Source organism: Oncorhynchus gorbuscha, linkage group LG05 (assembly GCF_021184085.1).
Source record: "Oncorhynchus gorbuscha isolate QuinsamMale2020 ecotype Even-year linkage group LG05, OgorEven_v1.0, whole genome shotgun sequence".
NCBI classification, from domain to species: domain Eukaryota; kingdom Metazoa; phylum Chordata; class Actinopteri; order Salmoniformes; family Salmonidae; genus Oncorhynchus; species Oncorhynchus gorbuscha.
In genome coordinates, this window is record NC_060177.1 from 91,489,373 (window position 1) to 91,516,425 (window position 27,053).

Genomic DNA, 27,053 nt, shown 5'->3' on the forward strand with positions numbered 1-27,053 from the left:
TTTTTCGATTAAATCGGTCCATATATAGCCTAGATATCGATCTATGAAGACTGTGTGATAAACGGAAAAAATAGCGTTTGATAGCGTAACGTCATTTTTTAAAATTAAAAAAGTCGACGATAAACTTTCACAAAACAGTTCGAAATACTTTTGTAATGCAACTTTAGGTATTAGTAAACGTTAATAAGCGATCAAATTGATCACGAGGCGATGTATATTCTATAGCTGTACGTCTGGAAATAATGTCCGGGTAAATCTCAACCAAAATATCCGGTCAAAGAGACCGGAAGAACTGCACTGCCTTGTGTCTGTTTGACCAAGAAAGAAATAGTAGGCAAATGACAAGACTGTTGACATCGTGTGGAAGCTGTAGGTATTGCAACCTCGGCCCCATTTAATGTGGTTCACGTTTAACAATTGGTTGAAGTGGCGCATGGATATATTTTCCCATTTTCAGTGATCAGATTTTCCTGCACTTTAGGATGAAACGCACGTTCTGTTATAGTCACAGCCGTGATTTAACCAGTTTTATAAACGTCTGAGTGTTTTCTATCCACACATACTAATCATATGCATATACTATATTCCTGGCATGAGTAGCAGGGCGCTGAAATGTTGCGCGATTTTTAACAGAATGTTCGAAAAAGTAGGGGGTAGGAGTAACAGGTTAAGAACAAATTCTTATTTTCAATGATGGCCTAGGAACAGTGGGTTAACTGCCTGTTCAGGGGCAGAACGACAGATTTGTACCTTGTCAGCTCAGGGGGTTTGAACTTGCAACCTTCCGGTTACTAGTCCAACGCTCTAACCACTAGGCTACCCTGGCAACACTCTAACCACTAGGCTACCCTGGCACCCCGCCGTCTCTCCGGACACTTCCGATCCCCAGCAACGCTCTAACCACTAGGCTACCCTGCCGACACTTCCGATCCCCAGCAACGCTCTAACCACTAGGCTACCCTGCCGACACTTCCGATCCCCAACAACGCTCTAACCACTAGGCTACCCTGCCGTCTCTCCGGACACTTCCGATCCCCAGCAACGCTCTAACCACTAGGCTACCCTGCCGCCCCGCTGTCTCTCCGGACACTTCCGATCCCCAGCAACGCTCTAACCACTAGGCTACCCTGCCGTCTCTCCGGACACTTCCGATCCCCAGCAACGCTCTAACCACTAGGCTACCCTGCCGCCCCGCTGTCTCTCCGGACACTTCCGATCCCCAGCAACGCTCTAACCACTAGGCTACCCTGGCAACGTGGACAGTTCAAAAATTCCAGACACAAAAATGAATGGGGGGAAAAAATGACTGGAACCATTACTGGGTTTTAACGCTAGGTTTTATGGGTATTATGACGTGTCCACAGTTTAACAGCGGTTGACATCCAATATGTTGCATTACCGCTCCCAATTGGACTATAACATAAATCCATTTAAGGAAAAACTAAAAAACTAAACAAATACTAAAAATACCCTACACTCATTAAAAATTAACTATCCCATTCCATTACTTTGACCCTATCTGCTCCTGCACCATGCCAACGGCCTGGGAGGACAGGACACCACCACTCAACACATCCTGTCACTCTTCCAACAGGACAATGACCCTAAGCACACAGCCAAGACAATGCAGGAGTGGCTTCGGGACAAGTCTCTGAATGTCCTTGAGTGGCCCAGCCAGAGCCCGGACTTGAACCAGTGCAGTGACGCTCCCCATCCAACCTGACAGAGCTTGAGAGGAACTGCAGAGAGGAATGGGAGAAACTCCCTAAATACAGTGGTGCCAAGCTTGTAGCGTCATACCCAAGAAGACTCGAGGCTGTAATCATTACCAAAGGTGCTTCAACAAAGTACTGAGTAAAGGGTCTGAATACTTATGTAAACCTATTTTTGCTTTGTCTTCGTGGGGTATTGTGATGTCATTATATGGTATTGTGATGTCATTATGGGGTATTGTGATGTCATTATATGGTAGTGTGATGTCATTATGGGGTATTGTGATGTCATTATGGGGTATTGTGATGTAAATTATGGGGTATTGTGATGTCATTATGGAGTATTGTGATGACATTATGGGGTATTGTGATGTAAATTATGGGGTATTGTGATGTCATTATGGAGTATTGTGATGTCATTATGGGGTATTGTGTGTAGATTGATGAGGGGAAAAAAAACATTTAATCCATTTTAGAATGATGCTGTAACGTAACAAAATGTGGACAAGGTCAAGGGGTCTGAATACTTTCCAAATGCACTGTATATCACCTGTTGGCCTCTGTGCTCGAACAGATCTACTACTCCTCTCAGGATCCCTCACCCTTGACCCCATCCTCCTCTACCTTCTTCACTGCCTCAGCATACGACACCTTCTGCACTACTCTGACTCTAGCCACCTCAACCTGCGTCTCTCTTTCTCACCGGGAACTTCCGATCCCCAGCAACATGGGCACCCCTACTGTTTACATGACACACACAAACTTTATCCACTGAAACGACACAATCCTCTATCCCAATGCCCTCTGTCGTAGCTGAATCAGAATTAGTTAGGTAATATTGATAAATAAGATGCTTTATTTACTTTCATAATATGCTTTTGTGAGATACTTGTCATTAGGATGTGTTTTTTGGACTATACTGTCGGCAGTTGCATTTTCCTCTCTCTTCTCTAGGGATAAGTCACTTGGGGCCCAGAGAAGGGAGAGGTCAGGCTTGTCTTTTACATGTCTGGTAATAGGCAGAATATCAGAAAGGGAGAAGTCAGGTTTGAACACTGTCTTCATTATGAATTTATCTGTGAAACCATGTGAAGGGCTCCACGATGTCTGTACTCCAGTCACTCCCTCCTTTTCCCATTGGGGGGAGGAGTATGGCAGTGTCTGGAACCATTATATGTCCCCTCTGATGTTGAAACTGATTTTGACCTAGTATATGACCTAGAGGCTCACTCCCCTCAGTGAGCTTGTCCAGGGGTGGATTGTATTTGAGATGGGAGTATCTAGAATTGACAATTGATATATGCCATTGGATGAGGTAATGGTTTTGGTAATAGGAAGTACCAATAACGAGAAGTAGAACCTCGTCTTAGAGAGCAAACTGAACGATAATTTATTGCTAATGCTATCTGGCTATGGGATACTCCTCTCTCAAGTAAAAGGCCTTTGTGCAGTTTTCCTATCATCTGTGGTTTGTCATGTCAACTAGGGGGTGGATCTTTGCTATAAAAGATCTCAGTTACCATTATGTTGACACTCTCAGAATTCATTTATAGACACTGAATTGATCGGAGAGTCACAGGGCTATGGTGAAGCTCATATTATTAAAATATGAAGTTTAAAGTTTAACTCTGACTTGTGTGTGGTTTGTAAACTCTCCTTTCACTTAGTAATACAGGAAATTACCACGACACCTCCTGCACACTTCCCAACCTCTTGGAATCTCCGTCCTACACACCGCTATGACACGACTATAAACGTGGCACCTGAAACACTGCTGTGGATTCGGCACAAAAGCTCCAACAGGATAACCGATGTATCCTAACATGACACTCTCTGGTAGAGACTCTGACTCAAAAGGCCTGATAGTGAGTGACTCCTCTGTTTTTCACCACACTCACCACCACGTCCTTGTCAAACCAAACACCAGGAATCTTCAACTTCAATGGCTCCACTTCCACACTTAACACTACCCCAGAAAGCACTGCTTCCAATGGTACCCGCTCTTTCTGGTCAGAAGAAACATAAACAAATATCACAAATCAAATTTCAGGTTACCTACGTTACCTTCACTGATTCAACTACACCCAACTTCCTTTCTCATCCCGCCTGAAACCACAAATGGATCCGCCAAAAGGCAAGGATGCACTTTCTCCAAAAATGTCTGGACCAGATTCTTCTCATGTTCATTGAGGCTCAGGTGCCGAGTTCTTCACCACGCCTTCCACCTCACTTAACTCGTCCTCAATCACTTCCACGTCCAGAACTCAGTCTGGCTCACGGCTCATTCTGTTTGCACTTGACACCAATCTTTTTCAACACCCCATCTCCATTTGTAACTTCCTCACTCTCCATACCTACCTCTATAGTTGAGTTCAGCCATTGTGCTTTGACTGCCACCTTGTGGCCAGTAGAAGACATGACATGCAGCAACATTGGTAAATCTACAGTTTAAATGGCATAATGGTTCATTTTACCATGGTCACATGGTTAGGACTCCATCCTTTCCACTAGATAGCCAATTTCGACTTTGTGGTTGTGCTATCGTAAAAATGAATAAGGTTAGGTTAGGATTAGGCATATGATTTGCAGTGTGGTTAGGGTTAGGTTTAAAATCCGATTTTAATTAGAGAAATTGTAGAAATAGGCAGGGTTTATTACTTTGTTGCTGTTGTTACTAGGGACAACCCTCCAGAACCTTCTGCCTCGGTGGAATATCAGATTACTAAAACATTGACCCGGATATGGTGGTGTTTGACTAAGTGATCTTGCCTAGGGAGTGAGTGAATGACTGAGTGACCTAGTCTAGGGAGTGAGTGAGTGACTGAGTGACCTAGCCTAGGGAGTGGGTGAATGACTGAGTGACCTAGCCTAGGGAGTGGGTGAATGACTGAGTGACCTAGCCTAGGGAGTGAGTGACCTAGCCTAGGGAGTGAGTGACCTAGCCTAGGGAGTGAGTGACCTAGCCTAGGGAGTGAGTGACCTAGCCTAGGGAGTGAGTGACCTAGCCTAGGGAGTGAGTAACCTAGACTAGGAAGTGAGTAACCTAGACTAGGAAGTGAGTAACCTAGCCTAGGGAGCGAGTGAATGACTGAGTTACCTAGCCTAGGGAGTGAGTGACCTAGCCTAGGGAGCGAGTGAATGACTGAGTTACCTAGCCTAGGGAGTGAGTGACCTAGCCTAGGGAGTGAGTGAATGACTGAGTGACCTAGCCTAGGGAGTGAGTGACCTAGCCGAGGGAGTGAGTGACCTAGCCTAGGGAGTGAGTGACCTAGCCTAGGGAGTGAGTGACCTAGCCTAGGGAGTGAGTGACCTAGCCTAGGGAGTGAGTGACCTAGCCTAGGGAGTGAGTGACCTAGCCTACGGACTGAGTGAATGGTTGAATATGTGTAAAACACAGTGGGGGCAGATGCATAAATAATAATAATAATAATAATAATAATAATAATAGCCCTGTACATAATTAACAAGGGATAATTGATCCTCCAATGATAATTGAGTGAATGGATTTGAATAACTACTTTGAAAACAAATATATAATTGCACTGGACACGTTTAAAAAAAATTATATCACTGAGTGATTTTCTATCCTGTTGGTCTGCTGCTGTCTGGTTTGTGCCACACACACACACACACACACACACACACACACACACACACACACACACACACACACACACACACACACACACACACACACACACACACACACACACACACACACACACACACACACACACACACACACACACACTGTTGTTTGAGTTGTGCAAGACAGGTCTAATGGGCTTTGGTTGGGCATGTGACTATGGTAGAACACCTTGTTGGGATGGGATTTATTGAGTCCCCTAGGGACATATTGGTGTTTGTGAAGGTTTATTTGAAACACACACTCAGAGAGACAAAGAGAGAGAGAGACAAAGAGAGAGAGACAAAGAGAGAGACAAAGAGAGAAACAAAGAGAGAGAGAGAGAGAGACAGAGAGAGAGAGAGACAAAGAGAGAGAGAGAGACAAAGAGAGAGAGACAAAGAGAGAGAGAGACAGACAAAGAGAGAGAGACGAAGAGAGAGAGAGAGAGAGACAGAGAGAGAGACAGAGAGAGACACACAGAGAGAGAGAGAGACAGAGACAGAGAGAGACACAGAGAGGGAGACAAAGAGAGAGAGACAGAGAGAGACAGAGAGAGAGGGAGAGTAGATAAGCGGTGTGTGTGGGTTGATAGGGTACGTAAGCTCAAACCAGAGGTGTGTTCCGTTCCAACAAGCCAGAGGAAACATTCCAAACATTTCAGCTAGAAATGCAACGAATAGAGCTGATGGGATTCCTGATTCTACCTGATTGACAGTCTGATCTGTTCTACTCAAACACATTTTTCATTTCTCAGACCCCAGAATACCACCACACCCAGGGGCTAGTCTGGACACGTCACTGCAATCCTGTCTGTCTCTTTGACCCAGGGATGATTCACATTAGATAGCCTGGTAAAACCAGAAGAGTGAGAACAGCTTTCAGTCTGGTTTAAACAGGGTATAGATACACAGCACATCACATTTCCACCAAAGCCTTGTTTTTTGATACAACTTTTCTTTTTAAATGTATTTTTATTTTACCTTTATTTAACTAGGCAAGTCAGTTAAGAACAAATTTTTATTTACAATGAAGGCCTAGGAACAGTGGGTTAACTGCCTGTTCACGGGCAGAACAACAGAGTTGTACCTTGTCAGTTCGGGGATTTGAACTTGCAACCTTTCGGTTACTAGTCCAACACTCTAACCACTAGGCTACCCTGAAATGGGCCAGTGTGGGTGGCCTTAAGGAAAGAAATGGGCCAGTATGGGCGGCCTTAAGGACAAAAACGGTCCTGTTAGAAATAGCAGGGCCGGTTTCTGGTCCCAGTCCGCCCCTGAGAGCTGGACCCGGTTTCCCAAAAGCATCTAAATTAAGGCTAAGTTCATCTTAGAACCATATATAATGCTAAACGAGGTTGGAGTATTTTTATATAAATTCAATAAAATACAATAATTTGACACATAAAAGTACAAATCTGTTGAAATCGTACTGTGTACAGACTTCAGGATTGCAATGGTGGCATAGCCTGCTTATGTTGCAATGTATATTGCCTTACCTATAGATCTTGGGTCCATTAAATGGTATGCCCCAAATTCAATATTGAAATTGTGCGATTTCAAAATATTGAATTTGGTCAAATTAACGAATCATTGTCTTTTGTTGAATTTATTTAACAACATTACAACCTTGCTTATCTAGTCCAATTGTGGCATGATTCCACTATTTTCATCAGTTTCAACGGGGGACTTTTATTTTGATGGCAACCCGCCGATTCCACTACTCTGGTCACGCTAATGTTGTTCATGACACACGTGTAGAGCAGGGGGACATACTGAACTGAGAGTGTGTCGGAATCTGGACATTTTTCGACGGAGCTTCAAAAAGCCATCAGACGACAGCTAGACGTTTAGTTCTGGGAAAAGGAGAACGTTTAAGCGGTCGGGGGAAAAGAACGGGTGTCGTATTTCGCTCGTGTAAGTGTATTTATATTGCTCTGTGTGTGTCCGATTTTATCGTGTTGATTTTCTGCTAAGGGTAAATTCTCTGAATCATATCCATCCACATGGTGGTCGAGCCTACAGGGCGATGCCTTCCACAACAGGCCTGGTAAGTGTCAACATTCGTAACAATAATCATACCATTATTGGGCACAATGTTGCCCATATAGCCTCAACTAGTCTACTCCGGAATACACGGAACGAAACAATTGATACTTTGATAGGAACGACATTGTTGCGACCAGGGTGAGTTATGTTGGCTATAATAGAGCCACTAGTCCTAATGATAATTAAGTCTAGTCGGTAAATGTCTATAACACGTGTTTGGTTGTCATAGTCTACTAGTCTCATTCCCGCTGCTCTCTTTTTCTCAGCCGGGTGAATATGGGCTGCTGCCTGCTACTGTTATGCTTTAGGCTACTAATGTACCATTTTCTAAACTAAATTTAACACAAATGTCGACCGGGGAGATTTTTAAGTTGCCTAGTCATTGACTGGTCGGGTACGTAACTCGGTGGTGCGAGTAGCCATGATTTCCAGAGTGGAGGTGATCTGTTGTCGAGATGAGCTTTCGGCGTTTATGTGGCGATGCTCTTTCGACGGTCGACCGGACCTGCGCACTGGACTCCCCGGAGTGGCGATAGCCCAGCGTTTCCCAAACTCTGTCCCCAGGACCCCAAAACGATATGCACCTTTTGGTTCTCTACACAGCTGATTCAAATGATCAAAGCTTTTGGTTCTCTACACAGCTGATTCACATGATCAAAGCTTTTGGTTCTCTACACAGCTGATTCACATGATCAAAGCTTTTGGTTCTCTACACAGCTGATTCACATGATCAAAGCTTTTGGTTCTCTACACAGCTGATTCACATGATCAAAGCTTTTGGTTCTCTACACAGCTGATTCACATGATCAAAGCTTTTGGTTCTCTACACAGCTGATTCACGTGATCAAAGCTTGATAGTTGATTAGCTGACATTGCTCGTCCATATATTTATATATTCTTAATTCATTCCTTTACTTAGATGTGTGTATTGTGTATATGTTGTGAAATTGTTAGATACTACTTGTTAGATATCTTACAAGGAGGTAGGAACGTAAGCATTTCGCTACCCCCACATTAACATCTGCTAAACGCGCGTATGTGACCAACAGCATTTTTATTTTGATTTGAATCAGCTGTGTAGTGCTAGGACAACCTAAACGTTCACACCTCAGGGTCCCGAGGACCGAGTTTTGGGAATCGCTGCTGCTGGTCGACGCATGTGTATGCTTCAAATCACTGCCGCCAGCTGGCCTGTCTCTCTGCCTGTGCCATCATTTGACGCCCAGCTGGCCTGTCTCTGCCTGTGCCATCATTTGACGCCCAGCTGGCCTGTCTCTCTGCCTGTGCCATCATTTGACGCCCAGCTGCGAGGTACAGACCTTGTCACTGGATCTTAATCTCTGCAGGGCAACTGGAGGTCCTTATTGTATATTCTATTGTACAGACTACTTCCCCCTACGGTCTCTCTTTTTATAATGCACCCAGGATTGGGTGGTTATTATCAGCCTTTGTGTGCATCAGGAGTGACAGGTAGCCTAGTGGTTAGAGCGTTGGACTAGTAACCAGCAGGTAGCCTAGTGGTTAGAGTGTTGGACTAGTAACCAGCAGGTAGCCTAGTGGTTAGAGTGTTGGACTAGTAACCAGCAGGTAGCCTAGTGGTTAGAGTGTTGGACTAGTAACCAGCAGGTAGCCTAGTGGTTAGTGTTGGACTAGTAACCAGCAGGTAGCCTAGTGGTTAGAGCGTTGGACTAGTAACCAGCAGGTAGCCTAGTGGTTAGAGTGTTGGACTAGTAACCAGCAGGTAGCCTAGTGATTAGAGTGTTGGACTAGTAACCAGCAGGTAGCCTAGTGGTTAGAGCGTTGGACTAGTAACCAGCAGGTAGCCTAGTGGTTAGAGTGTTGGACTAGTAACCAGCAGGTAGCCTAGTGGTTAGAGTGTTGGACTAGTAACCAGCAGGTAGCCTAGTGGTTAGAGCGTTGGACTAGTAACCAGCAGGTAGCCTAGTGGTTAGTGTTGGACTAGTAACCAGCAGGTAGCCTAGTGGTTAGAGTGTTGGACTAGTAACCAGCAGGTAGCCTAGTGGTTAGAGTGTTGGACTAGTAACCAGCAGGTAGCCTAGTGGTTAGAGCGTTGGACTAGTAACCAGCAGGTAGCCTAGTGGTTAGTGTTGGACTAGTAACCAGCAGGTAGCCTAGTGGTTAGAGTGTTGGACTAGTAACCAGCAGGTAGCCTAGTGGTTAGAGCGTTGGACTAGTAACCAGCAGGTAGCCTAGTGGTTAGAGTGTTGGACTAGTAACCAGCAGGTAGTCTAGTGGTTAGAGTGTTGGACTAGTAATCAGCAGGTAGCCTAGTGGTTAGAGTGTTGGACTAGTAACCAGCAGGTAGCCTAGTGGTTAGAGTGTTGGACCAGTAACCAGCAGGTAGCCTAGTGGTTAGAGCGTTGGACTAGTAACCAGCAGGTAGCCTAGTGGTTAGAGTGTTGGACTAGTAACCAGCAGGTAGCCTAGTGGTCAGAGTGTTGAACTAGTAACCAGCAGGTAGCCTAGTGGTTAGAGTGTTGGACTAGTAACCAGCAGGTAGCCTAGTGGTCAGAGTGTTGAACTAGTAACCAGCAGGTAGCCTAGTGGTTAGAGCGTTGGACTAGTAACCAGCAGGTAGCCTAGTGGTTAGAGTGTTGGACTAGTAACCAGCAGGTAGCCTAGTGGTCAGAGCGTTGGACTAGTAACCAGCAGGTAGCCTAGTGGTTAGTGTTGGACTAGTAACCAGCAGGTAGCCTAGTGGTTAGAGCGTTGGACTAGTAACCAGCAGGTAGCCTAGTGGTAGCCTAGTGGTTAGAGTGTTGGACTAGTAACCAGCAGGTAGCCTAGTGGTTAGAGTGTTGGACTAGTAACCAGCAGGTAGCCTAGTGGTTAGTGTTGGACTAGTAACCAGCGGGTAGCCTAGTGGTTAGTGTTGGACTAGTAACCAGCAGGTAGCCTAGTGGTCAGAGCGTTGGACTAGTAACCAGCAGGTAGCCTAGTGGTTAGAGCGTTGGACTAGTAACCAGCAGGTAGCCTAGTGGTTAGAGTGTTGGACTAGTAACCAGCAGGTAGCCTAGTGGTCAGAGCATTGGACTAGTAACCAGCAGGTAGCCTAGTGGTCAGAGTGTTGGGCCAGTAACCAGCAGGTAGCCTAGTGGTCAGAGCATTGGGCTAGTAACCAGCAGGTAGCCTAGTGGTTAGTGTTGGACTAGTAACCAGCAGGTAGCCTAGTGGTTAGAGTGTTGGACTAGTAATCAGCAGGTAGCCTAGTGGTTAGAGTGTTGGACTAGTAACCAGCAGGTAGCCTAGTGGTTAGAGTGTTGGACTAGTAACCAGCAGGTAGCCTAGTGGTTAGAGCGTTGGACTAGTAACCAGCAGGTAGCCTAGTGGTTAGAGTGTTGGACTAGTAACCAGCAGGTAGTCTAGTGGTTAGAGTGTTGGACTAGTAATCAGCAGGTAGCCTAGTGGTTAGAGTGTTGGACTAGTAACCAGCAGGTAGCCTAGTGGTTAGAGTGTTGGACTAGTAACCAGCAGGTAGCCTAGTGGTCAGAGTGTTGAACTAGTAACCAGCAGGTAGCCTAGTGGTTAGAGTGTTGGACTAGTAACCAGCAGGTAGCCTAGTGGTCAGAGCGTTGGACTAGTAACCAGCAGGTAGCCTAGTGGTTAGAGTGTTGGACTAGTAACCAGCAGGTAGCCTAGTGGTCAGAGTGTTGAACTAGTAACCAGCAGGTAGCCTAGTGGTCAGAGCGTTGGACTAGTAACCAGCAGGTAGCCTAGTGGTTAGTGTTGGACTAGTAACCAGCAGGTAGCCTAGTGGTTAGTGTTGGACTAGTAACCAGCAGGTAGCCTAGTGGTTAGAGCGTTGGACTAGTAACCAGCAGGTAGCCTAGTGGTAGCCTAGTGGTTAGAGTGTTGGACTAGTAACCAGCAGGTAGCCTAGTGGTTAGTGTTGGACTAGTAACCAGCGGGTAGCCTAGTGGTTAGTGTTGGACTAGTAACCAGCAGGTAGCCTAGTGGTTAGTGTTGGACTAGTAACCAGCAGGTAGCCTAGTGGTTAGAGCGTTGGACTAGTAACCAGCAGGTAGCCTAGTGGTTAGAGCGTTGGACTAGTAACCAGCAGGTAGCCTAGTGGTTAGTGTTGGACTAGTAACCAGCAGGTAGCCTAGTGGTTAGAGCGTTGGACTAGTAACCAGCAGGTAGCCTAGTGGTTAGAGTGTTGGACTAGTAACCAGCAGGTAGCCTAGTGGTTAGAGCGTTGGACTAGTAACCAGCAGGTAGCCTAGTGGTTAGAGTGTTGGACTAGTAACCAGCAGGTAGCCTAGTGGTTAGAGTGTTGGACTAGTAACCAGCAGGTAGCCTAGTGGTTAGAGCGTTGGACTAGTAACCAGCAGGTAGCCTAGTGGTTAGAGTGTTGGACTAGTAACCAGCAGGTAGCCTAGTGGTTAGAGTGTTGGACTAGTAACCAGCAGGTAGCCTAGTGGTTAGAGCGTTGGACTAGTAACCAGCAGGTAGCCTAGTGGTTAGTGTTGGACTAGTAACCAGCAGGTAGCCTAGTGGTTAGAGTGTTGGACTAGTAACCAGCAGGTAGCCTAGTGGTTAGAGTGTTGGACTAGTAACCAGCAGGTAGCCTAGTGGTTAGAGCGTTGGACTAGTAACCAGCAGGTAGCCTAGTGGTTAGTGTTGGACTAGTAACCAGCAGGTAGCCTAGTGGTTAGAGTGTTGGACTAGTAACCAGCAGGTAGCCTAGTGGTTAGAGCGTTGGACTAGTAACCAGCAGGTAGCCTAGTGGTTAGAGTGTTGGACTAGTAACCAGCAGGTAGTCTAGTGGTTAGAGTGTTGGACTAGTAATCAGCAGGTAGCCTAGTGGTTAGAGTGTTGGACTAGTAACCAGCAGGTAGCCTAGTGGTTAGAGTGTTGGACCAGTAACCAGCAGGTAGCCTAGTGGTTAGAGCGTTGGACTAGTAACCAGCAGGTAGCCTAGTGGTTAGAGTGTTGGACTAGTAACCAGCAGGTAGCCTAGTGGTCAGAGTGTTGAACTAGTAACCAGCAGGTAGCCTAGTGGTTAGAGTGTTGGACTAGTAACCAGCAGGTAGCCTAGTGGTCAGAGTGTTGAACTAGTAACCAGCAGGTAGCCTAGTGGTTAGAGCGTTGGACTAGTAACCAGCAGGTAGCCTAGTGGTTAGAGTGTTGGACTAGTAACCAGCAGGTAGCCTAGTGGTCAGAGCGTTGGACTAGTAACCAGCAGGTAGCCTAGTGGTTAGTGTTGGACTAGTAACCAGCAGGTAGCCTAGTGGTTAGAGCGTTGGACTAGTAACCAGCAGGTAGCCTAGTGGTAGCCTAGTGGTTAGAGTGTTGGACTAGTAACCAGCAGGTAGCCTAGTGGTTAGAGTGTTGGACTAGTAACCAGCAGGTAGCCTAGTGGTTAGTGTTGGACTAGTAACCAGCGGGTAGCCTAGTGGTTAGTGTTGGACTAGTAACCAGCAGGTAGCCTAGTGGTTAGAGTGTTGGACTAGTAACCAGCAGGTAGCCTAGTGGTTAGAGCGTTGGACTAGTAACCAGCAGGTAGCCTAGTGGTTAGAGTGTTGGACTAGTAACCAGCAGGTAGTCTAGTGGTTAGAGTGTTGGACTAGTAATCAGCAGGTAGCCTAGTGGTTAGAGTGTTGGACTAGTAACCAGCAGGTAGCCTAGTGGTTAGAGTGTTGAACTAGTAACCAGCAGGTAGCCTAGTGGTCAGAGCGTTGGACTAGTAACCAGCAGGTAGCCTAGTGGTTAGTGTTGGACTAGTAACCAGCAGGTAGCCTAGTGGTTAGTGTTGGACTAGTAACCAGCAGGTAGCCTAGTGGTTAGAGCGTTGGACTAGTAACCAGCAGGTAGCCTAGTGGTAGCCTAGTGGTTAGAGTGTTGGACTAGTAACCAGCAGGTAGCCTAGTGGTTAGTGTTGGACTAGTAACCAGCGGGTAGCCTAGTGGTTAGTGTTGGACTAGTAACCAGCAGGTAGCCTAGTGGTCAGAGCGTTGGACTAGTAACCAGCAGGTAGCCTAGTGGTTAGAGCGTTGGACTAGTAACCAGCAGGTAGCCTAGTGGTTAGAGTGTTGGACTAGTAACCAGCAGGTAGCCTAGTGGTTAGTGTTGGACTAGTAACCAGCAGGTAGCCTAGTGGTTAGTGTTGGACTAGTAACCAGCAGGTAGCCTAGTGGTCAGAGTGTTGGGCCAGTAACCAGCAGGTAGCCTAGTGGTCAGAGCATTGGGCTAGTAACCAGCAGGTAGCCTAGTGGTTAGAGTGTTGGACTAGTAACCAGCAGGTAGCCTAGTGGTCAGAGTGTTGGGCCAGTAACCGAAAGGTTGCAGGATCGAATCCCCCGAGCTTACAAGATAAAAAATCTGTCGTTCTGCCCCTGAACAAGGCAGTTAACCCCACTGTTCCCCGGTAGGCCGTCATTGTAAATAAGAATTTGTTTTTAACTAACTTGCCTAGGTCAATAAAAAAAACTCTGGGAGTTAATTGATAGAGATCCAATGTAAACCTGTTTCTCATGCCAATAAAGCCCCTCAAATTGAAATAAAAATAGATGGTAGGGATACAGACAGATATACAGACAGAGAAAAGAGGGAGATAGAGATAAATGGGGGATCTAATAAGACAACCTAGTTAACGGTTTAACTGGCAGTGATACCATAGAGGGAGAGAGGGAATGATACGATAGAGGGAATGATACGATAGAGGGAATGATACGATAGAGGGAATGATACGATAGAGGGAATGATACGATAGAGGGAATGATACGATAGAGGGAATGATACGATAGAGGGAATGATACGATAGAGGGAATGATACGATAGAGGGAATGATACGATAGAGGGAATGATACGATAGAGGGAATGATACGATAGAGGGAATGATACGATAGAGAGAGGGAATGATACGATAGAGAGAGGGAGAGAAGAAGAGAGAGGGGGAATGATATGATGGGGAGAGGGGGAATGATACGATAGAGAGAAGGAGAGGGGGAATGATATGATGGGAGAGAGGGGGGAATGATGTGATAGTGAGAGAGGAGGAATGATACGATAGTGAGAGAGGGGGGAATGATACGATAGTGAGAGAGGGGGAATGATACGATAGTGAGAGAGAGAATACTATAGGTGGAGAGGGGGGAATGATACGATAGTGAGAGAGGGGGGAATGATACGATAGTGAGAGAGGGGGGAATGATACGATAGTGAGAGAGGGGGAATGATACGATAGTGAGAGAGGGGGAATGATACGATAGTGAGAGAGGGGGAATGATACGATAGTGAGAGAGGGGGAGAGAAGGAGAGAGGGGGAATGATACGATAGTGAGAGAGGGGGAGAGAAGGAGAGAGGGGGAATGATACGATAGTGAGAGAGGGGGAATGATACGATAGTGAGAGAGGGGGAATGAGAAGGAGAGAGGGGGAATGATACGATAGTGAGAGAGGGGGGAATGATACGATAGTGAGAGAGGGGGAATGATACGATAGTGAGAGAGGGGAGAGAAGGAGAGAGGGGGAATGATACGATAGTGAGAGAGGGGGAGAGAAGGAGAGAGGGGGAATGATACGATAGTGAGAGAGGGGGGAATGATACGATAGTGAGAGAGGGGGGAATGATACGATAGTGAGAGAGGGGGAATGAAGGAGAGAGGGGGAATGATACGATAGTGAGAGAGGGGGGAATGATGTGATAGTGAGAGAGGGGGGAATGATACGATAGTGAGAGAGGGGGGAATGATACGATAGTGAGAGAGGGGGGAATGATGTGATGGTGAGAGAGGGGGAATGATGTGATGGTGAGAGAGGGGGGGAATGATGTGATAGTGAGAGAGGGGGGGAATGATACGATAGTGAGAGAGGAGGGGAATGATGTGATAGTGAGAGAGGAGGGGAATGATGTGATAGTGAGAGAGAGAATACTATAGGTGGAGAGGGAGGGAGTGATACGATTGGGAGAGAGGAGAGGGAGGTTTCACACAGTCCTGTTTTACTGAGTATTACTGAGTAACCTATGGGTGCATATAGGGCCAGTAATGACAGTGGGAGAGGATAGCGCAGGGCAATAGGGCCAGTAATGACTGTGGGAGAGGATAGCGCAGGGCAATGGGGCCAGTAATGACTGTGGGAGAGGATAGCGCAGGGCAATAGGGCCAGTAATGACTGTGGGAGAGGATAGCGCAGGGCAATGGGGCCAGTAATGACTGTGGGAGAGGATAGCGCAGGGCAATAGGGCCAGTAATGACTGTGGGAGAGGATAGCGCAGGGCAATGGGGCCAGTAATGACTGTGGGAGAGGATAGCGCAGGGCAATAGGGCCAGTAATGACTGTGGGAGAGGATAGCGCAGGGCAATAGGGCCAGTAATGACTGTGGGAGAGGATAGCGCAGGGCAATAGGGCCAGTAATGACTGTGGGAGAGGATAGCGCAGGGCAATAGGGCCAGTAATGACTGTGGGAGAGGATAGCGCAGGGCAATAGGGCCAGTAATGACTGTGGGAGAGGATAGCGCAGGGCAATAGGGCCAGTAATGACTGTGGGAGAGGATAGCGCAGGGCAATAGGGCCAGTAATGACTGTGGGAGAGGATAGCGCAGGGCAATAGGGCCAGTAATGACTGTGGGAGAGGATAGCGCAGGGCAATAGGGCCAGTAATGACTGTGGGAGAGGATAGCGCAGGGCAATAGGGCCAGTAATGACTGTGGGAGAGGATAGCGCAGGGCAATAGGGCCAGTAATGACTGTGGGAGAGGATAGAGCAGGGCAATAAGGCCAGTAATGACTGTGGGAGAGGATAGCGCAGGGCAATGGGGCCAGTAATGACTGTGGGAGAGGATAGCGCAGGGCAATAGGGCCAGTAATGACTGTGGGAGAGGATAGCGCAGGGCAATAGGGCCAGTAATGACTGTGGGAGAGGATAGCGCAGGGCAATAGGGCCAGTAATGACTGTGGGAGAGGATAGAGCAGGGCAATAGGGCCAGTAATGACTGTGGGAGAGGATAGCGCAGGGCAATAGGGCCAGTAATGACTGTGGGAGAGGATAGAGCAGGGCAATAGGGCCAGTAATGACTGTGGGAGAGGATAGCGCAGGGCAATAGGGCCAGTAATGACTGTGGGAGAGGATAGAGCAGGGCAATAGGGCCAGTAATGACTGTGGGAGAGGATAGCACAGGGCCAGTAATGACTGTGGGAGAGGATAGCGCAGGGCAATAGGGCCAGTAATGACTGTGGGAGAGGATAGAGCAGGGCAATAGGGCCAGTAATGACTGTGGGAGAGGATAGCGCAGGGCAATAGGGCCAGTAATGACTGTGGGAGAGGATAGCGCAGGGCAATAGGGCCAGTAATGACTGTGGGAGAGGATAGCGCAGGGCAATAGGGCCAGTAATGACTGTGGGAGAGGATAGCGCAGGGCAATAGGGCCAGTAATGATTGTGGGAGAGGATAGAGCAGGGCAATAGGGCCAGTAATGACTGTGGGAGAGGATAGCGCAGGGCAATAGGGCCAGTAATGACTGTGGGAGAGGATAGCACAGGGCCAGTAATGACTGTGGGAGAGGATAGCACAGGGCCAGTAATGACTGTGGGAGAGGATAGCACAGGGCCAGTAATGACTGTGGGAGAGGATAGCACAGGGCCAGTAATGACTGTGGGAGAGGATAGCACAGGGCCAGTAATGACTGTGGGAGAGGATAGCGCAGGGCAATGGGGCCAGTAATGACTGTGGGAGAGGATAGCGCAGGGCAATAGGGCCAGTAATGACTGTGGGAGAGGGATAGCACAGGGCCAGTAATGACTGTGGGAGAGGATAGCGCAGGGCAATAGGGCCAGTAATGACTGTGGGAGAGGATAGCGCAGGGCAATAGGGCCAGTAATGACTGTGGGAGAGGATAGCGCAGGGCAATAGGGCCAGTAATGACTGTGGGAGAGGATAGCGCAGGGCAATAGGGCCAGTAATGACTGTGGGAGAGGATAGCGCAGGGCAATAGGGCCAGTAATGACTGTGGGAGAGGATAGCGCAGGGCAATAGGGCCAGTAATGACTGTGGGAGAGGATAGCGCAGGGCAATAGGGCCAGTAATGACTGTGGGAGAGGATAGAGCAGGGCAATAAGGCCAGTAATGACTGTGGGAGAGGATAGCGCAGGGCAATGGGGCCAGTAATGACTGTGGGAGAGGATAGCGCAGGGCAATAGGGCCAGTAATGACTGTGGGAGAGGATAGCGCAGGGCAATAGGGCCAGTAATGACTGTGGGAGAGGATAGCGCAGGGCAATAGGGCCAGTAATGACTGTGGGAGAGGATAGAGCAGGGCAATAGGGCCAGTAATGACTGTGGGAGAGGATAGCGCAGGGCAATAGGGCCAGTAATGACTGTGGGAGAGGATAGAGCAGGGCAATAGGGCCAGTAATGACTGTGGGAGAGGATAGCGCAGGGCAATAGGGCCAGTAATGACTGTGGGAGAGGATAGAGCAGGGCAATAGGGCCAGTAATGACTGTGGGAGAGGATAGCACAGGGCCAGTAATGACTGTGGGAGAGGATAGCGCAGGGCAATAGGGCCAGTAATGACTGTGGGAGAGGATAGAGCAGGGCAATAGGGCCAGTAATGACTGTGGGAGAGGATAGCGCAGGGCAATAGGGCCAGTAATGACTGTGGGAGAGGATAGCGCAGGGCAATAGGGCCAGTAATGACTGTGGGAGAGGATAGCGCAGGGCAATAGGGCCAGTAATGACTGTGGGAGAGGATAGCGCAGGGCAATAGGGCCAGTAATGACTGTGGGAGAGGATAGTGCAGGGCAATAGGGCCAGTAATGACTGTGGGAGAGGATAGCGCAGGGCAATAGGGCCAGTAATGACTGTGGGAGAGGATAGCGCAGGGCAATAGGGCCAGTAATGACTGTGGGAGAGGATAGAGCAGGGCAATAAGGCCAGTAATGACTGTGGGAGAGGATAGCGCAGGGCAATGGGGCCAGTAATGACTGTGGGAGAGGATAGCGCAGGGCAATAGGGCCAGTAATGACTGTGGGAGAGGATAGCGCAGGGCAATAGGGCCAGTAATGACTGTGGGAGAGGATAGCGCAGGGCAATAGGGCCAGTAATGACTGTGGGAGAGGATAGAGCAGGGCAATAGGGCCAGTAATGACTGTGGGAGAGGATAGCGCAGGGCAATAGGGCCAGTAATGACTGTGGGAGAGGATAGAGCAGGGCAATAGGGCCAGTAATGACTGTGGGAGAGGATAGCGCAGGGCAATAGGGCCAGTAATGACTGTGGGAGAGGATAGAGCAGGGCAATAGGGCCAGTAATGACTGTGGGAGAGGATAGCACAGGGCCAGTAATGACTGTGGGAGAGGATAGCGCAGGGCAATAGGGCCAGTAATGACTGTGGGAGAGGATAGAGCAGGGCAATAGGGCCAGTAATGACTGTGGGAGAGGATAGCGCAGGGCAATAGGGCCAGTAATGACTGTGGGAGAGGATAGCGCAGGGCAATAGGGCCAGTAATGACTGTGGGAGAGGATAGCGCAGGGCAATAGGGCCAGTAATGACTGTGGGAGAGGATAGCGCAGGGCAATAGGGCCAGTAATGATTGTGGGAGAGGATAGAGCAGGGCAATAGGGCCAGTAATGACTGTGGGAGAGGATAGCGCAGGGCAATAGGGCCAGTAATGACTGTGGGAGAGGATAGCACAGGGCCAGTAATGACTGTGGGAGAGGATAGCACAGGGCCAGTAATGACTGTGGGAGAGGATAGCACAGGGCCAGTAATGACTGTGGGAGAGGATAGCACAGGGCCAGTAATGACTGTGGGAGAGGATAGCACAGGGCCAGTAATGACTGTGGGAGAGGATAGCACAGGGCCAGTAATGACTGTGGGAGAGGATAGCGCAGGGCAATGGGGCCAGTAATGACTGTGGGAGAGGATAGCGCAGGGCAATAGGGCCAGTAATGACTGTGGGAGAGGATAGCACAGGGCCAGTAATGACTGTGGGAGAGGATAGCGCAGGGCAATAGGGCCAGTAATGACTGTGGGAGAGGATAGCGCAGGGCAATAGGGCCAGTAATGACTGTGGGAGAGGATAGCGCAGGGCAATAGGGCCAGTAATGACTGTGGGAGAGGATAGCGCAGGGCAATAGGGCCAGTAATGACTGTGGGAGAGGATAGCGCAGGGCAATAGGGCCAGTAATGACTGTGGGAGAGGATAGCGCAGGGCAATAGGGCCAGTAATGACTGTGGGAGAGGATAGCGCAGGGCAATAGGGCCAGTAATGACTGTGGGAGAGGATAGAGCAGGGCAATAAGGCCAGTAATGACTGTGGGAGAGGATAGCGCAGGGCAATGGGGCCAGTAATGACTGTGGGAGAGGATAGCGCAGGGCAATAGGGCCAGTAATGACTGTGGGAGAGGATAGCGCAGGGCAATAGGGCCAGTAATGACTGTGGGAGAGGATAGCGCAGGGCAATAGGGCCAGTAATGACTGTGGGAGAGGATAGAGCAGGGCAATAGGGCCAGTAATGACTGTGGGAGAGGATAGCGCAGGGCAATAGGGCCAGTAATGACTGTGGGAGAGGATAGAGCAGGGCAATAGGGCCAGTAATGACTGTGGGAGAGGATAGCGCAGGGCAATAGGGCCAGTAATGACTGTGGGAGAGGATAGAGCAGGGCAATAGGGCCAGTAATGACTGTGGGAGAGGATAGCACAGGGCCAGTAATGACTGTGGGAGAGGATAGCGCAGGGCAATAGGGCCAGTAATGACTGTGGGAGAGGATAGAGCAGGGCAATAGGGCCAGTAATGACTGTGGGAGAGGATAGCGCAGGGCAATAGGGCCAGTAATGACTGTGGGAGAGGATAGCGCAGGGCAATAGGGCCAGTAATGACTGTGGGAGAGGATAGCGCAGGGCAATAGGGCCAGTAATGACTGTGGGAGAGGATAGCGCAGGGCAATAGGGCCAGTAATGATTGTGGGAGAGGATAGAGCAGGGCAATAGGGCCAGTAATGACTGTGGGAGAGGATAGCGCAGGGCAATAGGGCCAGTAATGACTGTGGGAGAGGATAGCACAGGGCCAGTAATGACTGTGGGAGAGGATAGCACAGGGCCAGTAATGACTGTGGGAGAGGATAGCACAGGGCCAGTAATGACTGTGGGAGAGGATAGCACAGGGCCAGTAATGACTGTGGGAGAGGATAGCACAGGGCCAGTAATGACTGTGGGAGAGGATAGCGCAGGGCAATGGGGCCAGTAATGACTGTGGGAGAGGATAGCGCAGGGCAATAGGGCCAGTAATGACTGTGGGAGAGGATAGCACAGGGCCAGTAATGACTGTGGGAGAGGATAGCGCAGGGCAATAGGGCCAGTAATGACTGTGGGAGAGGATGCGCAGGGCAATGGGCCAGTAATGACTGTGGGAGAGGATAGCGCAGGGCAATAGGGCCAGTAATGACTGTGGGAGAGGATAGAGCAGGGCAATAGGGCCAGTAATGACTGTGGGAGAGGATAGAGCAGGGCAATAGGGCCAGTAATGACTGTGGGAGAGGATAGAGCAGGGCAATAGGGCCAGTAATGACTGTGGGAGAGGATAGAGCAGGGCAATAGGGCCAGTAATGACTGTGGGAGAGGATAGCGCAGGGCAATAGGGCCAGTAATGACTGTGAGAGAGGATAGCGCAGGGCAATAGGGCCAGTAATGACTGTGGGAGAGGATAGAGCAGGGCAATAGGGCCAGTAATGACTGTGGGAGAGGATAGAGCAGGGCAATAGGGCCAGTAATGACTGTGGGAGAGGATAGCGCAGGGCAATAGGGCCAGTAATGACTGTGGGAGAGGATAGAGCAGGGCAATAGGGCCAGTAATGACTGTGGGAGAGGATAGCGCAGGGCAATAGGGCCAGTAATGACTGTGGGAGAGGATAGCACAGGGCCAGTAATGACTGTGGGAGAGGATAGCGCAGGGCAATAGGGCCAGTAATGACTGTGGGAGAGGATAGCGCAGGGCAATAGGGCCAGTAATGACTGTGGGAGAGGATAGAGCAGGGCAATAGGGCCAGTAATGACTGTGGGAGAGGATAGAGCAGGGCAATAGGGCCAGTAATGACTGTGGGAGAGGATAGCGCAGGGCAATAGGGCCAGTAATGACTGTGGGAGAGGATAGCGCAGGGCAATAGGGCCAGTAATGACTGTGGGAGAGGATAGCGCAGGGCAATGGGGCCAGTAATGACTGTGGGAGAGGATAGCGCAGGGCAATAGGGCCAGTAATGACTGTGGGAGAGGATAGAGCAGGGCAATAGGGCCAGTAATGACTGTGGGAGAGGATAGAGCAGGGCAATAGGGCCAGTAATGACTGTGGGAGAGGATAGAGCAGGGCCAGTAATGACTGTGGGAGAGGATAGCGCAGGGCAATGGGGCCAGTAATGACTGTGGGAGAGGATAGCGCAGGGCAATAGGGCCAGTAATGACTGTGGGAGAGGATAGAGCAGGGCAATAGGGCCAGTAATGACTGTGGGAGAGGATAGAGCAGGGCAATAGGGCCAGTAATGACTGTGGGAGAGGATAGAGCAGGGCCAGTAATGACTGTGGGAGAGGATAGCGCAGGGCAATAGGGCCAGTAATGACTGTGGGAGAGGATAGCGCAGGGCAATAGGGCCAGTAATGACTGTGGGAGAGGATAGAGCAGGGCAATAGGGCCAGTAATGACTGTGGGAGAGGATAGAGCAGGGCAATAGGGCCGGTAATGACTGTGGGAGAGGATAGAGCAGGGCAATAGGGCCAGTAATGACTGTGGGAGAGGATAGCGCAGGGCAATAGGGCCAGTAATGATTGTGGGAGAGGATAGCGCAGGGCAATAGGGCCAGTAATGACTGTGGGAGAGGATAGAGCAGGGCAATAGGGCCAGTAATGACTGTGGGAGAGGATAGCGCAGGGCAATAGGGCCAGTAATGACTGTGGGAGAGGATAGAGCAGGGCAATAGGGCCAGTAATGACTGTGGGAGAGGATAGCGCAGGGCAATAGGGCCAGTAATGACTGTGGGAGAGGATAGAGCAGGGCAATAGGGCCAGTAATGACTGTGGGAGAGGATAGCGCAGGGCAATGGGGCCAGTAATGACTGTGGGAGAGGATAGCGCAGGGCAATAGGGCCAGTAATGACTGTGGGAGAGTATAGCGCAGGGCAATAGGGCCAGTAATGACTGTGGGAGAGGATAGCGCAGGGCAATGGGGCCAGTAATGACTGTGGGAGAGGATAGAGCAGGGCAATAGGGCCAGTAATGACTGTGGGAGAGGATAGCGCAGGGCAATAGGGCCAGTAATGACTGTGGGAGAGGATAGCGCAGGGCAATAGGGCCAGTAATGACTGTGGGAGAGGATAGAGCAGGGCAATAGGGCCAGTAATGACTGTGGGAGAGGATAGCGCAGGGCAATAGGGCCAGTAATGACTGTGGGAGAGGATAGCGCAGGGCAATAGGGCCAGTAATGACTGTGGGAGAGGATAGCGCAGGGCAATAGGGCCGGTAATGACTGTGGGAGAGGATAGCGCAGGGCCAGTAATGACTGTGGGAGAGGATAGCGCAGGGCAATAGGGCCGGTAATGACTGTGGGAGAGGATAGCGCAGGGCAATAGGGCCAGTAATGACTGTGGGAGAGGATAGCGCAGGGCAACAGGGCCAGTAATGACTGTGGGAGAGGATAGCGCAGGGCAATAGGGCCAGTAATGACTGTGGGAGAGGATAGCGCAGGGCAATAGGGCCAGTAATGACTGTGGGAGAGGATAGCGCAGGGCAATGGGGCCAGTAATGACTGTGGGAGAGGATAGCGCAGGGCAATGGGGCCAGTAATGACTGTGGGAGAGGATAGAGCAGGGCAATGGGGCCAGTAATGACTAATGACTGTGGGAGAGGATAGCGCAGGGCAATAGGGCCGTAATGACTGTGGGAGAGGATAGCGCAGGGCCAGTAATGACTGTGGGAGAGGATAGCGCAGGGCAATAGGGCCAGTAATGACTGTGGGAGAGGATAGCGCAGGGCAACAGGGCCAGTAATGACTGTGGGAGAGGATAGCGCAGGGCAATAGGGCCAGTAATGACTGTGGGAGAGGATAGCGCAGGGCAATAGGGCCAGTAATGACTGTGGGAGAGGATAGCGCAGGGCAATAGGGCCAGTAATGACTGTGGGAGAGGATAGCGCAGGGCAATGGGGCCAGTAATGACTGTGGGAGAGGATAGCGCAGGGCAATAGGGCCAGTAATGACTGTGGGAGAGGATAGCACAGGGCCAGTAATGACTGTGGGATGGTCCTTCTGTAGCTCAGTTGGTAGAGCATGGCGCTTGTAACGCCAGGGTAGTGGGTTCAATCCCCGGGACCACCCATACGTAGAATGTATGCACACATGACTGTAAGTCGCTTTGGATAAAAGCGTCTGCTAAATGGCATATATTATTATTATTATTATTATATATTGATAGTGCAGGGCAATAGGGCCAGTAATGACTGTGGGAGAGGATAGCGCAGGGCAATAGGGCCAGTAATGACTGTGGGAGAGGATAGCGCAGGGCAATAGGGCCAGTAATGACTGTGGGAGAGGATAGCGCAGGGCAATAGGGCCAGTAATGACTGTGGGAGAGGATAGCGCAGGGCAACAGGGCCAGTAATGACTGTGGGAGAGGATAGCGCAGGGCAATAGGGCCAGTAATGACTGTGGGAGAGGATAGCGCAGGGCAATAGGGCCAGTAATGACTGTGGGAGAGGATAGCGCAGGGCAATGGGGCCAGTAATGACTGTGGGAGAGGATAGCGCAGGGCAATGGGGCCAGTAATGACTGTGGGAGAGGATAGAGCAGGGCAATGGGGCCAGTAATGACTGTGGGAGAGGATAGCGCAGGGCAATAGGGCCGGTAATGACTGTGGGAGAGGATAGCGCAGGGCCAGTAATGACTGTGGGAGAGGATAGCGCAGGGCAATAGGGCCGGTAATGACTGTGGGAGAGGATAGCGCAGGGCAACAGGGCCAGTAATGACTGTGGGAGAGGATAGCGCAGGGCAATAGGGCCAGTAATGACTGTGGGAGAGGATAGCGCAGGGCAATAGGGCCAGTAATGACTGTGGGAGAGGATAGCGCAGGGCAATAGGGCCAGTAATGACTGTGGGAGAGGATAGCACAGGGCCAGTAATGACTGTGGGATGGTCCTTCTGTAGCTCAGTTGGTAGAGCATGGCGCTTGTAACGCCAGGGTAGTGGGTTCAATCCCCGGGACCACCCATACGTAGAATGTATGCACACATGACTGTAAGTCGCTTTGGATAAAAGCGTCTGCTAAATGGCATATATTATTATTATTATTATTATATATTGATAGTGCAGGGCAATAGGGCCAGTAATGACTGTGGGAGAGGATAGCGCAGGGCAATAGGGCCAGTAATGACTGTGGGAGAGGATAGCGCAGGGCAATAGGGCCAGTAATGACTGTGGGAGAGGATAGCGCAGGGCAATAGGGCCAGTAATGACTGTGGGAGAGGATAGCGCAGGGCAATAGGGCCAGTAATGACTGTGGGAGAGGATAGCGCAGGGCAATAGGGCCAGTAATGACTGTGGGAGAGGATAGAGCAGGGCAATAAGGCCAGTAATGACTGTGGGAGAGGATAGCGCAGGGCAATGGGGCCAGTAATGACTGTGGGAGAGGATAGCGCAGGGCAATGGGGCCAGTAATGACTGTGGGAGAGGATAGCGCAGGGCAATGGGGCCAGTAATGACTGTGGGAGTGGATAGAGCAGGGCAATAGGGCCAGTAATGACTGTGGGAGAGGATAGCGCAGGGCAATAGGGCCAGTAATGACTGTGGGAGAGGATAGCGCAGGGCAATAGGGCCAGTAATGACTGTGGGAGAGGATAGCGCAGGGCAATAGGGCCAGTAATGACTGTGGGAGAGGATAGCGCAGGGCAATAGGGCCAGTAATGACTGTGGGAGAGGATAGCGCAGGGCAATAGGGCCAGTAATGACTGTGGGAGAGGATAGCACAGGGCCAGTAATGACTGTGGGAGAGGATAGCACAGGGCCAGTAATGACTGTGGGAGAGGATAGCACAGGGCCAGTAATGACTGTGGGAGAGGATAGCACAGGGCCAGTAATGACTGTGGGAGAGGATAGCGCAGGGCAATAGGGCCAGTAATGACTGTGGGAGAGGATAGCGCAGGGCAATAGGGCCAGTAATGACTGTGGGAGAGGATAGCGCAGGGCAATAGGGCCAGTAATGACTGTGGGAGAGGATAGCGCAGGGCAATAGGGCCAGTAATGACTGTGGGAGAGGATAGCGCAGGGCAATAGGGCCAGTAATGACTGTGGGAGAGGATAGCGCAGGGCAATGCAGAGCTTGGCTTGTTTTCCTCTATGCGGAGTCTTAATGAATAAAGGTATGACCGGCATTATGATGAGATAGTAGATTAACTTCTCTGTTTATTATCATGCTCTCTTAGACACACACACACACACACACACACACACACACACACACACACACACACACACACACACACACACACACACACACACACACACACACACACACACACACACACACACACACACACACACGCGCGCGCCAGGGTTTCCGTTGGCCTGTAAATGCTTGTTTTTGGCTGATTTTTAAATTAAAAGCTGATAGGCAGCCCCGGACAATTTATCTTTCATACACCCTGAATTCACACTTCAGCACCATTCTCTCACTCCTTGTGTGCATGCTGCTGCTGAGAGGGGGGGGGGTGCTTGGCCTAGGCTACCATTGATTGCGAAGACGAAGGCCTTTTCCACTGAAGTTAAAACAAAAGTTAGAGAATATGGTCCTATATGTAAAAAAAAAACCTACAAGGGGAATTCCCTTCGTTTTTATATTGTAGTGGACAGAAATGAGAAGACCGTTGGCAAGGCTGTATGCAGACTACTGCAACTCGCTATTCAAGTAGGATGCAATTTTGGAACTTTTTAGTTTATAATAATTTATTATTATTGTTTATTATTATGATTTATTATTGTTATTGCATGTCTATTTAATTATTCTTTAACCAGTTTTTTAAATATGCTAAACGTGTTTTTGTTTAATTCTGCTGAGACATTTTCGTTGGCTAAATTAAGTTCCCGTCTTGTCTTTTTTAATTGTGTGTCTCCGTATTTAGAGGCTCGAGAGGCTTTGAAGCCAATGGTCGGCCATATTGGCACATTATCATCATTATTATTATTATATACGGTATTTTAATTAAATGATTCATAGACAAAATGACATGCATTTCTATTGTTGTAGTGATATTTTAAGGAAAAAGTTTTTATGGACTTTATATATTTTGTTTAGCTAATATAATTTAAAAGTATGTATTATAGTACAGAGACTTTAATAAATGTGGCTAAAATGAATGCAGGCGTTAATACATTAATTTCTATAGATTCCATAAATTCTTATTTTTTTGAACGGTGGGGGAATACCAAGATGGAGGTGCGGTGGCTTCAACACAGCGCCTCCTATCAGTCATCTAGTGTATTTATACATTTTTGTTAAATGTTTTATTATTATGTTGAGACATTTTTCTTGTCTGAATTTATGTTTGCAACTGTAAAGTTGTGTTTACTGCAAAATTATAGCCGGCTCGTATTTTCCCTGTAGACAATGGTGTGACTTGCTTTTTTGTTGTTGTTTGTATTAATGTGGTCCTCTGTAGCTCAGTTGGTAGTGCATGG

General features: G+C 49.2%; 1 protein-coding gene across 9 annotated transcripts in view; it reads left to right on the forward strand.

The window, feature by feature from the left end:
• The first annotated feature begins 7,074 nt into the window (after window positions 1–7,074).
• LOC124036662 (sodium-dependent phosphate transporter 2-like) overlaps window positions 7,075–27,053 on the forward strand; it is a 116,092-nt gene continuing 96,113 nt past the window's right edge. For 4 of the 9 annotated variants that reach the window (XM_046351487.1, XM_046351498.1, XM_046351489.1 and 1 more), the window contains exon 1: window positions 7,075–7,259. The gene's annotated coding sequence lies outside the window, so the exon portion shown is untranslated. Of the gene's footprint in view, window positions 7,387–27,053 lie in introns of all 9 variants that reach the window. The other 5 variants (XM_046351488.1, XM_046351494.1, XM_046351492.1 and 2 more) reach the window with 3 other exon arrangements.